This window comes from Salvelinus namaycush, chromosome 8 (genome assembly GCF_016432855.1).
Source record: "Salvelinus namaycush isolate Seneca chromosome 8, SaNama_1.0, whole genome shotgun sequence".
In the NCBI taxonomy this organism is placed as follows: domain Eukaryota; kingdom Metazoa; phylum Chordata; class Actinopteri; order Salmoniformes; family Salmonidae; genus Salvelinus; species Salvelinus namaycush.
This window is the reverse complement of record NC_052314.1, coordinates 33,807,001-33,821,179: the sequence shown is the minus strand read 5'-3', so window position 1 is coordinate 33,821,179 and position 14,179 is coordinate 33,807,001.

The following is a 14,179-nucleotide window of genomic DNA, read 5'->3' as shown; positions in this document are numbered from 1 at the left end:
TTCCACTCATGCAGCCACAGAGAGAGTTTTGGGAACTCGGCCCTAACAGTGGGAGGAGGTTTCTCCCCTGTTTCCAACTGAGTGACGACCTCTCTGATGCTGGTGTCAGCTCTTTGTTTTTCCATCAGCTCATTCTCCGACAAATGAGGAATGACTGGAAACCCATCTTGATGTTCCTCCTCCTGGAAAGCATCTGGTATTGCACTGGATTGGAAGGCAAGAGACTCAACCAGCACGATCGGATAGAGTGTCACACCCTGGCCTCTGTTATATTGATTTTCTTTATTAGTTTAGTTAGGTCAGGGTGTGACATGGGATGTTTGTGTGTTTTGTCTAGTTTAGGGTGTGTATTGTTTAGGGGTTGTGTATAGTGTATGGGGTTGTGTTCAGTAGAGAGGTTTAGGAAAGTCTATGGTTGCCTGGTTTGGTTCTCAATCAGAGACAGCTGTTTATTGTTGTCTCTGATTGGGAGCCATATTTAACCTGTTTGTGCTGCAGGGACAGTATTGAGTAGCCAGATAAAAGGTGCCCATTTCAAACGGCCTCGTACTCAATTCTTGCTCATACAATATGCATATTATTATTACTATTGGATAGAAAACACTCTCTAGTTTCTAAAACCGTTTGAATTATATCTGTGAGTCAAACAGAACTCATTTGGCACAAACTTCCTGACCAGGAAGTGGAAAGTCTGAAATCGATGCTCTGTTCTACTTCCTGCCTATAAATGGGCATGATACGTATGAGTATACATGCACGTCATACACCTTCCCCTGGATGTCAAGAGGCGGTGAGAGAAGAAATTTAGTGTTTATCTTGGTCTGAAGTGGAATACAAGCTCTTTGTATGACGTGTCCCCCATTTCCGGTACTCTAGAGAGCGCGAGGTGGTACCTGGATTTGCCTTCTGTTTAGCTGCCGTTATAGGCGACTACTATCTCCGGCTTTGATTTTATTTGATACATGTGACCATATCATCGTAAAGTATGTTTTTCCAATATAGTTTTATCAGATTATTGAAATTTTTTGGGGAGTTTTGCCGTGTTCCGTTCTCTGACTTTGTTGACGATGGAGCGATTCGTGCCACTTGGCTAGTGCGCTTGCTAAATCGAGAGGGAAAGTGGCAGTTCTAAATCCAAACAACGACTGTTCTGGACAAAGGACCCCTTGTCCAACATTCTGATGAAAGATCAGCAAAAGTAAGAAACATTTTATGATGCTATTTCATATATCTGTCGTGCATGTAAACTAGTCGTCGGCGCCCAACGTTTGGGTACTCTAGCTATACCGAAGCTGGATGTCGTAATGAAGTTATTTTTTAGAATTCTAACACTGCGATTTCATTAAGAACTAATGGATCTATCATTTCCTATACAACATGTATTTTTTAGTTATGTTTATGAATAGCTATTTGGTCAGAATATGTGTGTCATAAAAAGTGTCCGAAAAATATCCGAACGTTGTGGGAAATAGTAGCTACGTTAGCAGAATGTATAACCACTGATTTCAGCTCTAAATATGCACATTTTCGAACAAAACATAATTGTATGTATAACCTGATGTTATAGGACTGTCATCTGATGAAGAATATCAAGGTTAGTCAAAAATTATATATCTTTTGCTTGTTTGTTACGATCGCTAACCTTTTGCTACTGGGAAATGGCATGTGTTTCTGGCTATTGTGGTAAGCTAATATAACGCTATATTGTGTTTTCGCTGTAAAACACTTAATAAATCGGAAATATTGGCTGGAATCACAAGATGCCTGTCTTTCATTTGCTGTACACTATGTATTTTTCAGAAATGTTTTATGATGAGTAATTAGGTATTTGACGTTGGTGTCTGTAATTATTATGGCTGCTTTCGGTGCAATTTCTGATTGTAGCTGCAATGTAAACTATGATTTATACCTGAAATATGCACATTTTTCGAACAAAACATAGATTTATTGAATAACATGTTATAAGACTGTCATCTGATGAAGTTGTTTGTTGGTTAGTTTGGTTGGTTCTTGGTTAGTTAGGTTGGCTTTGTGCATGCTACCTGTGCTGTGAAAAATGTCTGTCCTTTTTTGTATTTGGTGGTGAGCTAACATAAATATACGTGCTGTTTTCGCTGTAAAACATTTTAAAAATCGGACATGTTGGCTGGATTCACAAGATGTGTACCTTTCATTTGCTGTATTGGACTTGTTAATGTGTGAAAGTTAAATATTTAAAAAGATATATCTTTTGAATTTCACGCCCTGCACTTGAAGTGGCTGTTGTCATAAGTGTACCGACGCCGGGCTGCAGCCATAAGAAGTGTTAAGGCAGCCATAGGCTTTAGGTGATTGTGGGTAATTGTCTATGTTCTATGTTGCATGTGTGCACTTAGTTCGTTTTAGCTTCACGATCGTTTGTTTTTGTTCATTTAATAAGTGTTTGTTTTTTCTTCATTAAAAGAAGATGTATTTTTTCCACGCTGCGCCTTGGTCCACTCATTCGTCTCATAACGATCGTGACATAGAGGCTCTTTTCAAGGTCAGTGTAGTGAACAGTGTGTCGATCACAGACTGCTTTGACTACATCTTCGTAGACTTTGTTTTGGAATTCAGATTCTTCCAGATGATGGAGAGTAAATTGATGGATTCTTTCCTGCTCCTTCTGAGAGGTGAAATCGTCTGAAAGCTGGCTATGAGGACGTCTTGAAAGTGCATCGGCATCTCGGTTTTGCTTGCCCGCACTGTACTGCAGCTTGAATGAGTAGGTGGAGAGGACAGACAACCACCTGTAGCTTGTGGCGTCTAGTTTGGCAGAAGTCAAGATGTACGTCAGTGGATTACTATCAGTTACAACTGAATTCATTCCCATACAGATAGTCACTGTACTTTTCTGTAACTGCCCATTTAACCTCTAACGCCTCACAAACCCGGATCCGGGATCCCCCCATCAAAAAAGCTGACTAGCATAGCCTAGCCTAAAGCCACAGGGATATCATATAATAAAATGTTCATGAAATCACAAGTCCAAGACACCAAATGAAAGATACACATCTTGTGAATCCAGCCATCATTTCTGATTTTTAAAATGTTTTACAGGGAAGACACAATATGTAAATCTATTAGCTAACCACGTTAGCAAAAGACACCACTTTTTTACTCCACCATTTTTTTACTCCATCAGTAGCTATCACAAATTCGACCAAATAAAGATATAAATAGCCACTAACCAAGAAACAACTTCATCAGATGACAGTCTGATAACATATTTATTGTATAGCATATGTTTTGTTAGAAAAATGTGCATATTTCAGGTATAAATCATAGTTTACCATTGCAGCCACCATCACAACTCTCACCAAAGCGACTAGAAAGAGACCATCGTGTATTACCTAATTACTCATCATAAAACATTTCTTAAAAATACACAGCGTACAGCAAATGAAAGACACAGATCTTGTGAATCCAGCCAATATTTCAGATTTTCTAAGTGTTTTACAGCGAAAACACAATATAGCGTTATATTAGCTTACCACAATAGCAAACATCACAACAGCATTGATTCAAGGCAAAAATAGCGATAACGTATAAACCACCAAAATATATTATTTTTTTCACTAACCTTCTCAGAATTCTTCAGATGACAGTCCTATAACATCATATTACACAATGCATATAGAGTTTGTTCGAAAATGTGCATATTTAGCGGCACAAATCGTGGTTATACAATGTGATTAGTGGCCAAAACTTCAAGCAATCTGTCCGGCGCCATCTTGGAGAGGCACCTATTCTAATCGAAAACTATTCATAAACTTGACTAAAAAATACAAGTTGGACAGCAAATGAAAGACAAATTAGTTCTTAATGCAATCGCTGTGTTACATTTTTAAAATTAACGTTACTTCAGCATACAGCGTGCGCTAAAGCGAGACCGCACCGAAATTCATGGCGGAATTATTATTTGACATTTGTCAACATAAATACGAATTAACAACATAAAGATTGCTTACTATTTGCCGAGCTTCCATCAGAATCTTGGGCAAGGTGTCCTTTCTCCAGAACAATCGTCTTTTGGTTGAAAGATGTCCTCTTCTCATGTGGAAATAGCAGATAGCCACCCACTGGAGAGGTGTCCAACTCGTGAAAGCGCATCACAAAGAAATCCAGGAAAATCGCAATAAACTGATATAAACTGCTATAAGTCGGTTTAAATTAACTACCTTATGATGTCTTTAACTTCTTCAGGCTGCAAGCCCGACATCGGGATCAATATGACAACAGCCACTGCAAGTGCAGGGCGCGAAATTCAAAATCTATTTTTGTAAAATATTTAACTTTCACACATTAACAAGTCCAATACAGCATTTGAAAGATAAACATCTTGTCAATCCAGCCAACATGTCCGATTTTTTAAATGTTTTACAGAGAAAACACCACATATATTTATGTTAGCTCACCACCAAATAAAAAAGAGGACAGACATTTTTCACAGCACAAGTAGGATGAAGTAGCATGCACAAGCCAACCTAACTAACCTAAAACCAACCTAAATAACCTAGAAAAAACTACCTCAGATGACAGTCCTATAACATGTTACACAATAAATCTATGTTTTGTTCAAAAAAAATGCATATTTTAGCTATAAATCAGTTTTACATTACTGCTACCATCATAGCTACAGTAAGAAATCGCACGGGAGTAGCCAGAGAAAATACAGACACCAACTTCAACTACCTTATTACACATCAGAAAACATTTCAGAGAAATATATGGTGGATAGCTAATGAAAGACAAAGATCTTGTGAATACAGACAATATTTCAGATTCTTTAAATGTTTTACAGCGAAAACACCACATATATTCATGTTAGCTCACCACCAAATACAAAAAGAGAGACAGATATTTTTCACAGCACCGGTAGCATGCAGCTAGCATGCAGCTAGCATGCAAAGCCAACCTAACTAACCTAGAACTAACCTAAATAACCTAGAAAAAACTCCCTCAGATGACAGTCCTATAACATGTTACACAATAAATCTATGTTTTGTTCGAAAAAGTTGAATATTTTAGCTATAAATCAGTTTTACATTACTGCTACCATCTTAGCCACCATCATAGCTACAGTCAGAAATCGCACGGCAGTAGCCAGAGAAAACAGACACCAACGTCAACTACTAATTTCACATCAGAAAAGATTTCAGAAAAATATATGGTGGATAGCTAATGAAAGAGAAAGATCTTGTGAATACAGACAATATTTCCGATTTCTGAAGTGTTTTACAGCGAAAACACAATATATCGTTATATTAGCTTACTACAATAGCTAACACACAGCAGCATTGATTCTAGTCAAACGCTAGCGATAGCACAGTTCGACAGATATATGAAAAAGCATCCCAAATTGGGTCCTTATCTTTGTTGATTTTCCATCAGAATGTTCTCCAAAGGGTCCTTTGTTCAGAACCGTGTTCATTTGGACCTAGAACGAACGATGTCCCTGTTGAATTAGCATGGCACACTGGCCATGCCGTGCTAACCTCTCCGTCTTGACAAAATTCTTGCGTCGCATCACGTCTAAAGTCCAGAATAAATTTCAATAATATAATTAAAGTATATTCAAAAAACATACTTTAGGATGAGATTGTGACATGTATCAAAGAAAATCGAAGCTGGAGGTCATATTCACCTATAACGAGTGTTTTCCAGGAGCGCGGTCCAGTTCCTACTTCGCGCCCAGAAAAAAATATAAAGTGCGCACTTATCACTCAAAGAGGTTCCTTTCAGTCCCTGACAGAGATAATCAAGTCCTTTTTTCTCTCACTTCCGCATGACAACCAGGGGAAGATGTGTGACGTGTTTGTACAGTCCCAAGTGCCAAGGCCTTTTATAGAGAGTATCTTGAAGAGAGACATAGCTTCTTGGAAATTTCACTTTTTCCAGAAAATGGGCTGTAAAAAGAGTTATGTTTCACTTAGAGAAATAATTAAACCTGTTTTAGAAACTAGAAGGTGTTTTATATCCAAAGGTAATAAATAATATGCATATTGTACGAGCAAGAATTGAGTACGAGGCCGTTTGAAATGGGCACCTCTTTCCACTGCTTATACTTACGGCTGATTTTTGAGCCATAAGAGGTTAACAACTATAACGAATAAAAACATGACCGGAGATACAGAACTGCTAAAACGAAAGCTTTGCAGGAGGCCATTGTGATGTCCCTGATGCGCCAGGCGCCCCGTTGAAAAGAACGGTACTTCCGTTCCACGGTCTTATATAGGGCCCCAGATTGCGCAATCCACTCCATTCAAATTCTCCCCGCTTAATGACATCTAGAGGAAGGCGTATGCAGTGCATGTAGCCCGATGGCTTACATGGGGACTTATAAACTGACCTCAGAACAGGGACCTCGATTTCTGAAATCTCACTCCCTGACAGGAAATGTGCTGCAGAATGAGTTCTGTTTCACTCAGAGAAATAATTCAAACGGTTTTAGAAACTAGAGAGTGTTTTCTATCCAATAGTAATAATAATATGCATATTGTACGAGCAAGAATTGAGTACGAGGCAGTTTAATTTGGGAACGAATTTTTACAAAGTCGAAATGGCGCCCCCCTAGTGTCAAGAAGTTTTAAGTGCTAGGAATTCCAGCTTGTGGGCTGGATACTTCGATTCACTAGAGGTCAATCCTCTGCTAGCGAACGCTATTGCTCTCTTCTGCCTGTCTTGTTCCTGATATAGAGCAGCACCCAAACCCAAGGTACTTGCATCTATGTGCAGGATGTAGGGGAGCTTGGGGTTAGCAAAGCCCAGGACAGGGGCTGAGGTGACCTTTTCAATGACTGTCAAATGCTTGCTCACAGATGGGTGTCCATCGGTTTCCAAATGGCTCCTTCGGGTTGTGATACTCACTACTTTTCTCTTTCTTTCTATTCCCCTTGTGTAGTGGGGGATATCCAGAGGTAAAGTTGTTTAGAGGCTTGACGATACTAGAGTAGTCCTGGATGAACCTCCGGTAATAACCAGAGAACCCAAGGAATGACCGCAGCTCTTTGAGGGTTTTTGGATATGGCCAGGTTTTTAGCATTTCAATCTCTTCAGGTTCAGTTTCAACCTCATTCTCTGACACGGCATGGCCTAGATACCGCACAGAGGTCTGGAAGAACTTGCATTTTTCTGGCGATAATTTCAGCCTGCACTCCTTGAGATGCTGAAGAATTTTAAGCAGCCTGCTTTCGTGTTCATCAAGGGACTCTGAGAAAATGATTAGGTCATCAATGAAAACAAGAACCTCCTTCAGGTTAATGTCACCCATACAGCGCTCCATTAGCCGTTGAAGCGTGCTTTGTGCATGTGTGATCCCTTGTGGAATATGATTGAACTCCCAAAACCCTAATGGGCACACAAACGCTGTCTTTTGTTTGTCCGACTCCTCCATTTCAATTGGGTAGTATCCTGATTTTAGATCAAGAAAGGGGAACCACTTAGAACCAGTTAGGGTGGAGAAAGTCTCCTCCAGGTTTGGAATGGCGTATGCATCCTTGATGGTTTGCAGATTGAGTTTGCGGTAATCAATACAGAGCCTTACATCACTGTTCTTCTTTCTCACAGCCACAATTGGAGATGAGAAGGGAGACTCTGATTCACGCATGACTCCTGAATCTAGCAGCTCTTGCAGATGTTTGCGGACTCCATCAATATCTTGCAGGTGTATGGGTCTTATCATGAAGCTTGATGTGGTGCTTTACTTTGCTAGAGTGGCCAAAATCGAGATCATTATGAGCAAACACCTCAGGCATTGAATTCAGTTTATTTGTGATTCGTTCTCTCCATTCAGCAGACAGAGGAGAACCTTCAAAGTTGAAGCTTAAGCTGGAGGTTTCAGCTGGCTCTTTCGGTTGGTCTGGAGACTTGGATGTAGAAACAGTGTGTTTCTTTACCCACTGGATGGCATGCACCTCTGCCAACACAGTCTTTGCTGGAATGACGATGTCATAGCACGTTTCGTTTCTCAGAACAACAGGTAACTTCCAGTTTTGCCTTGTAGGAAGGGTGATCAACTCGCTGGACACCATAATCCCTCCTGGCAAGGAGGACATCAACGGAGGCTCAATGAGGGCCAATTTCTCAGAGTGGGACCCATGGACCCTGACTGACCCCTGGAAGACAACAGTCTGATTTGCAAGAACCACCTCTGGCATTCCACCCTGAAGTCTCACCAATCCTAGGTTACTGTTGACTGCTTTTTCACGCCTGAGCTCAAGAATTTTTAACACTGCTCGGTAGCCATGTAGTAATGGCTGGTGAATAGAGTAAAGAATGTTAAGGGTGTTGGTGCCAATCAGCACCTGTTCTTGAGCATGGAGGATGGGTTTGACCAATGCTAAGGTTTGGACTTCAATGTCAGTCCCTACAATTTATTTTGGGAAAGTTATGGTGAGCTCTACATAGCCCAGGTAGGGAACTTCCTGCCCATTAGCACCCTCTACTTCCAGTAGACTGTTCAATGGGTTGATTGCTTGGCTTGATAGATGTTTCTCATAGAATGACAGGGGGACCGTGCTAACTTGTGAACCCGTGTCCAAGAAACAGTTTGTTTCCTTTCCAGCAATAGTAACTTGTGCTGTGCTCTTGGTACCAATTAACCCTTTGGGAAGTTTGACTGTGTGCTCATTGGCACAGACACAATTGAATGAGTCTCTTCTGGTTACAGTGGGACCCGGTTTGGTTTCCTCTGCTCCTGTTTGTCCCTCAACAGGAGCTGGCCTCAGTTTAACTGTTCGGTGTCTGAAGAGGAATTTTGAGCTTCTCACAGGAGCTGTATTTCTCTAAGTTGTTTATTTTTAGCTGCAACCAATGAGGGGTTGGATTCACTTTCACAGGTTGCTGCGATGTGGTCATCTTCACCTCACTGAAAGCAATACCAAGGCCGGGGCTTGTTGTTAGGCTTGTGGCTTGCTGTTAGGCTTTTGTGTTGGCTATACTAGGAGCTACATTGGTAGTATTTTTTTTTTGGGGGGGGGTGATTTTGTGTTGTGGGTTTGTGAGCTGATTTTTGAGTTCAGCTATCTGTTTTTTAACTGCTGAGTTTCACTGGTATCCTCAGAGGAAGGACTAAGACATGCTTGCTGCAGATGGGACATTACACGATGCTTGGAGGCACCAGAGTGGCTTAGCAGCACCAAGATGTTCTTTCATGCAAGTTATTTTTGCTTCATTCTTATCATATTCAATGCGAAGGAAGAGTTACAATTCAGCAAATTAAGGTTGTTTGCTTTTCTTCTGTTCCAGCTGGAGGTCCGTTATCAGAGCATTGTCCCAGCAACCTCGGCAGAACTGCCTCAGAAGATGACGATCGAGTTCATCAGCTGGAATACTGCCTCTTCTCATGGCTGTAATTAAAGAGGATAAGGGTGAAGATTCAGAGAGGATGGTGAAAGAATTCCTGATTTAAAGCCCTGCAGATCACTGGCGATACAGTCAACAAAATCAATATCGAACGTGTACACCGTTTCGGACAGAGAGCACAGCGATACGAGCGCCAAATCATTGCCGAATGTGCATTCTTTAAAGATAAAATAATGGTTAAAAGGAAAATTAAGATGAAAATTGTCATGAACGATCAGTTCCTGAAGGGAATTGCAGAACGGCGTAAAGTTCTGTAATCACACTTCGAAGAGAATAGACTTAAAGCAGCAACTCACTAAAGCAGCAACGCCCCCTCAAGAGTCTGAGTCTGCCTGGCAGAGTTGGTCCAACAAAGCCAAAGCCCCTAAATGGGTGAGCATAATATACAAGGGATGTCTCAAAGCTGATAATGAGGACCTTGAAGACCTCGTACCTAGCCGATGTGATTCCCGGTGGAGTAGCCGCAAGTCTGGCTGCAGTAACCCATTGGGAGGGGGTCACACTCGGACAATCAGAGGGGGGGGGGGATTATTGTGGCCCTGGTGAAACAAAATAATCAAATGTGACTCGTTTCAGGAAACTAGGCATATATCGCATGTCACTACTTCACAGGAGAGGCATTTGAACAAAAACGTAATTTTCTTATCAAAATGTGTTTTCTGGAACATGTGAACTTTCATGTGCCTTAATAACAAACGTGTATGCCATCTGTAAATATGAATACAATTGTTGATTACGAGCCTAGTTGGTTTAGCGATGGAAAAAGTCGGGAACCTTCCCGCTAGCCATGATTGGCTGAGATAATGGATGGGCTGGACATGCCGAGAGATGAGTTCGGATTGGTCTGCCATGTAGCACACTTCTGTCTGGAACATGAGCAGATAATCCTTTCTAATGCAGCTGTTTTGAAAGATATCACAGGCTTGCTTTCCACTTTCTGGAGGACCGAGTTTTGAAATCAGTGGAATGCCCGGTGGAATTAGAGTATGATAGATAAGGAGATGGAGAATATTCTGGTATTTGATTGCAAATATTCAGAGGGATTTGAAAAGAGAACACACAGAAGGCTGTTGTATAAAACACCTATCTCAGTTTCCTTTCAAGATAAAGCGTACTGTTAGCTAGCTAGCTAACGTTAGCTGGCTGTCTTGCCAGCGAACATTATGTGTACGATTTGTGTAGTAATATTATTCGTATCTCAGAGCCGTTTGCATTGCTAGTTTTAGCCTAATGTTAGCTAGCTAGCTAACATTGAACCTTGTTGGTTAGCTACCTGCAGATTCATGCAGGGTAGTAACGTTATGAGTTGGGATTATGGTTGATTATATAGCTAGCTAGCTACATGTCTGAACAAAAGACTCCACTTGCAAGTAACCATTTCACTACACCTTCTGTATCCTGTGCCTGTGACAAATAAACTTAGATTTTATTTGATATAGTATGTGTTTACCAGAGACGGTAATGTGAAGAACATGACCTGCACCAAAGTATCATTTGGATATAACGTTAGGCCAACGAGACAGTGTCCAAGTTCTAAAATTCTCCGGTAGAATGCCCTGCTTTTATTTCGTCACACTCACAACCGTAAGCTATTTTCTGTAATTGGCTCGCCATTAACTTGTAAATAATGATCTTGTTGTGAGTTTATTTTCTAGTAATAATGAAGACAAATGAGCTAAAGTGAAGACGTTGTCAGCTATATGATATGGTCATTATTTGAACTGGCTAGCCAGCTAAGTTAACATTAGCTAGATAGCTAACAAGCTAGAAACTAACCAAAACATTGTATAAAAAGTTGCTTTTAGTTTTCTGGTTTGCTAGATTGACATATACTAAATTCATTTTAATACGGGTGGGTTTATTGGTGTTAAAATACACGAGTTATGCTATTTTGGATCGCCAGGCTGCTGATGTCATGCAGCCTGTCGTTTTTGTGTTTATACTTTTTCATAACAACAACGACAAGACTGCGACAACTGTCAGTAGACGTAGTATAAACCAGCCTTTAGTCTTGAAACCTTTAGTTGTTTAGTACATGGCCTCACATGTGAATCATTAAAGAGATAGGTGGGGCTAAGGCTTAAGAGGGTGTGAAAGACCCTGAATGGTTGTAGACAAAGAAGAGCTCTCCAATAGGTTTACCAAAACATTCAAGGGCCATTTTCTCAAAAGTGAGGTTACAAGTTTATCAACATTCAAAGCAGAATGACTTTCCCATTGTTCTGCAACTGTAGAGTCTGATATACCATTTTCTATCTCTGAGTCTCTACTTTTATTCAAAGTGAAAAACACCATTTCAAATTTTGCTACATAAGACCGAATCGAGCCGGTCAGTAACAAATGGTCTGACTGCACAGAGGTGCTTGGGAAGAATGATCACAGAAGGAGACCAGCTGATATGTGTGTCAGGGGAAGGGGGGGTATCCGTAGTAGTTTAATGGAATTGAAAGGTATATGTAATTGTTTTAAGAAGGTCATACCAAGGATCTTTTAGCTATTTGATTTCGATAAAACATTTTACGACCCCTTGAACCATCAATAATTTGGCCTTACAGATATTAGCCCATGCAAATGCATTGAAGAACAGATTCACTACACGGAACAACAGATAGTTCCAAAACAAATCAAAAGGAAGTTTGTTCTGAAGTGTCTGTCCTATATCTGAGAGATATAAGAAATATCAGGAAACAATTTTTATACATGTATTTGACCCCTTATTTTTACCACTAAACTATCTCCGTATAGACATATTTACACCATCCATTAAATTTTTTAAAATGTGTACCAGGGACCATCAGACGTGTTTTGTGAGGCTTGTGAGAGTCTCACCTTTCCTCGGAGGTGTCATATTAGTGTGTGGCCCAAAGTGTTCCAACGCTACAGACAGAAGTTGGCAGATCGGCTGTACCGACTTCAGAAAAGCAAAACGGAGATCCTGTTTGTGAGAGTCTCATCTTTCCATAGAGATGTCATAATAGTTTGTAGGCCAAACCGTTCAGATGCTACAAACGTTTCGTGAGAAGATGGATTTTCAGGATGTCTCATGGTCTGACAAACACTGCTCTAGCTCTGCAACCTTTCACCGCAGATGTGGAGTGCAACATTGGCGGATGTGGTGGATTGAGAAGCATCCAATGCAAAAAAAACATATCTCTAGTTTAAACTGACAGATTTTGATGTCGATTTTTTATTATTATGCAAATTAAACTTTAGGGGGTTTAATAAATTACCAAAAAGAAAACACACATTGTATACCCTGTTCACCCTCTGGTTACAATACATTGTTTATGTGATATTTGTTCATGATGGCACCGGTGGGTAGGGCTGCCGTCTTATCGGCCCTCAACCAATCACGCTATTTTTTGGGGGTTTGCAATGTTCGTAAATTGTTTTGTACATAATGTTGCTGCTATTGTCTCCTATGACCGAAAAGAGCTTCTAAACATCAGAACTGTGATTGCTCACCTCAAACTGGACGAAGAGTTTTTCTTCAATGAGTCGGACGCGAGGGATATACTGTTGACACCCGATCAGGCATCAATCCCCGTGAATTGCTGGAGAAGGAAACAGCGATTCCGAGGCAGAAGATCAGGGTGCCTTGTGAGGATCAGGCGACGAGTGGCTAAACTGCATTTGCCCTCGCAAGAAAATAAATGGGACGAACTGAAAGCAAGTACTGTATATCCTACCAACGGGACATTAAAAACTGTAATATCTTATGTTTCACCGAGTCATGGCTGAACAACGACATTAAGAACATAGAGGTGATGGGTTATACACTCTATCGGCAAGACAGAACAGCAGCCTCTGGTAAGACATGGGGTGGGGGCCTATGCATTATATAAACAACAGCTGGTGCACGATATCTAAGGAAGTCTCAAAGTATTGTTCGCCTGAGGTGGAGTATCTTATGATAAGCTGCAGGTCTCACTATTTACCCAGAGAGTTTTCATCTGTTTTTTTCGTAGCTGTCGATATACCAACACAGAGCGAGGATGGAAATAAAACCGCACTAAATTAGCTGTATTCCGCCATAAGCAAACAGGAAAACGCTCATCCAGAGCCTACGTTCCTAGTGGCCGGTGACTAATGCAGGGAACCTAAAATCAGTTTTACCGAGTTTCTATCAACATGTTAAATGTGCAACCAGAGGTTAAACATTCTAGACCACCTGTACTCCACACACAGAGACGCGTACAAAGATTTCCCTCGCCCTCCATTTGGCAAGTCTGACCATAAGTCTATCCTCCTGATTCCTGCTTACAAGCAAAAATGAAAGCAGGAAGCACCAGTGACTCGGTCTATAAAAAAGTGATCAGATGAAGCAGATGCTAAATGACAGGAATATTTTTCTATCACAGACTGGAATATGTTCCTGCGGATTCTTCTGTTGGCATTGAGGAGTAAGTACACCACATCAGTCACATCAGTCACTTTATCAATAAGTGCATCAAGGACGTCATCCCCACAGTGACTGACGTTACATACAGTGGCTTGCAAAAATATTCACCCCCCTTGGCATTTTTCCTATTTTGTTGCCTTACAACCTGGAATTAAAATAGATTTTTTGGGGGGTTTGTATCATTTGATTTATCACTTTGACCTTGCAAGATGCCTACCACTTTGAAGTTGCTAAATATTTTTTACTGTGAAACAAACAAGAAATAAGAAAAAAACTTGAGTGTGCATAAAGTCAATACTTTGTAGAGCCACCTTTTGCAGGAATTACAGCTGCAAGTGTCTTGGGGTATGTCTTTATAAGCTTGGCACATCTAGCCACTGGGATTTTTGCCCA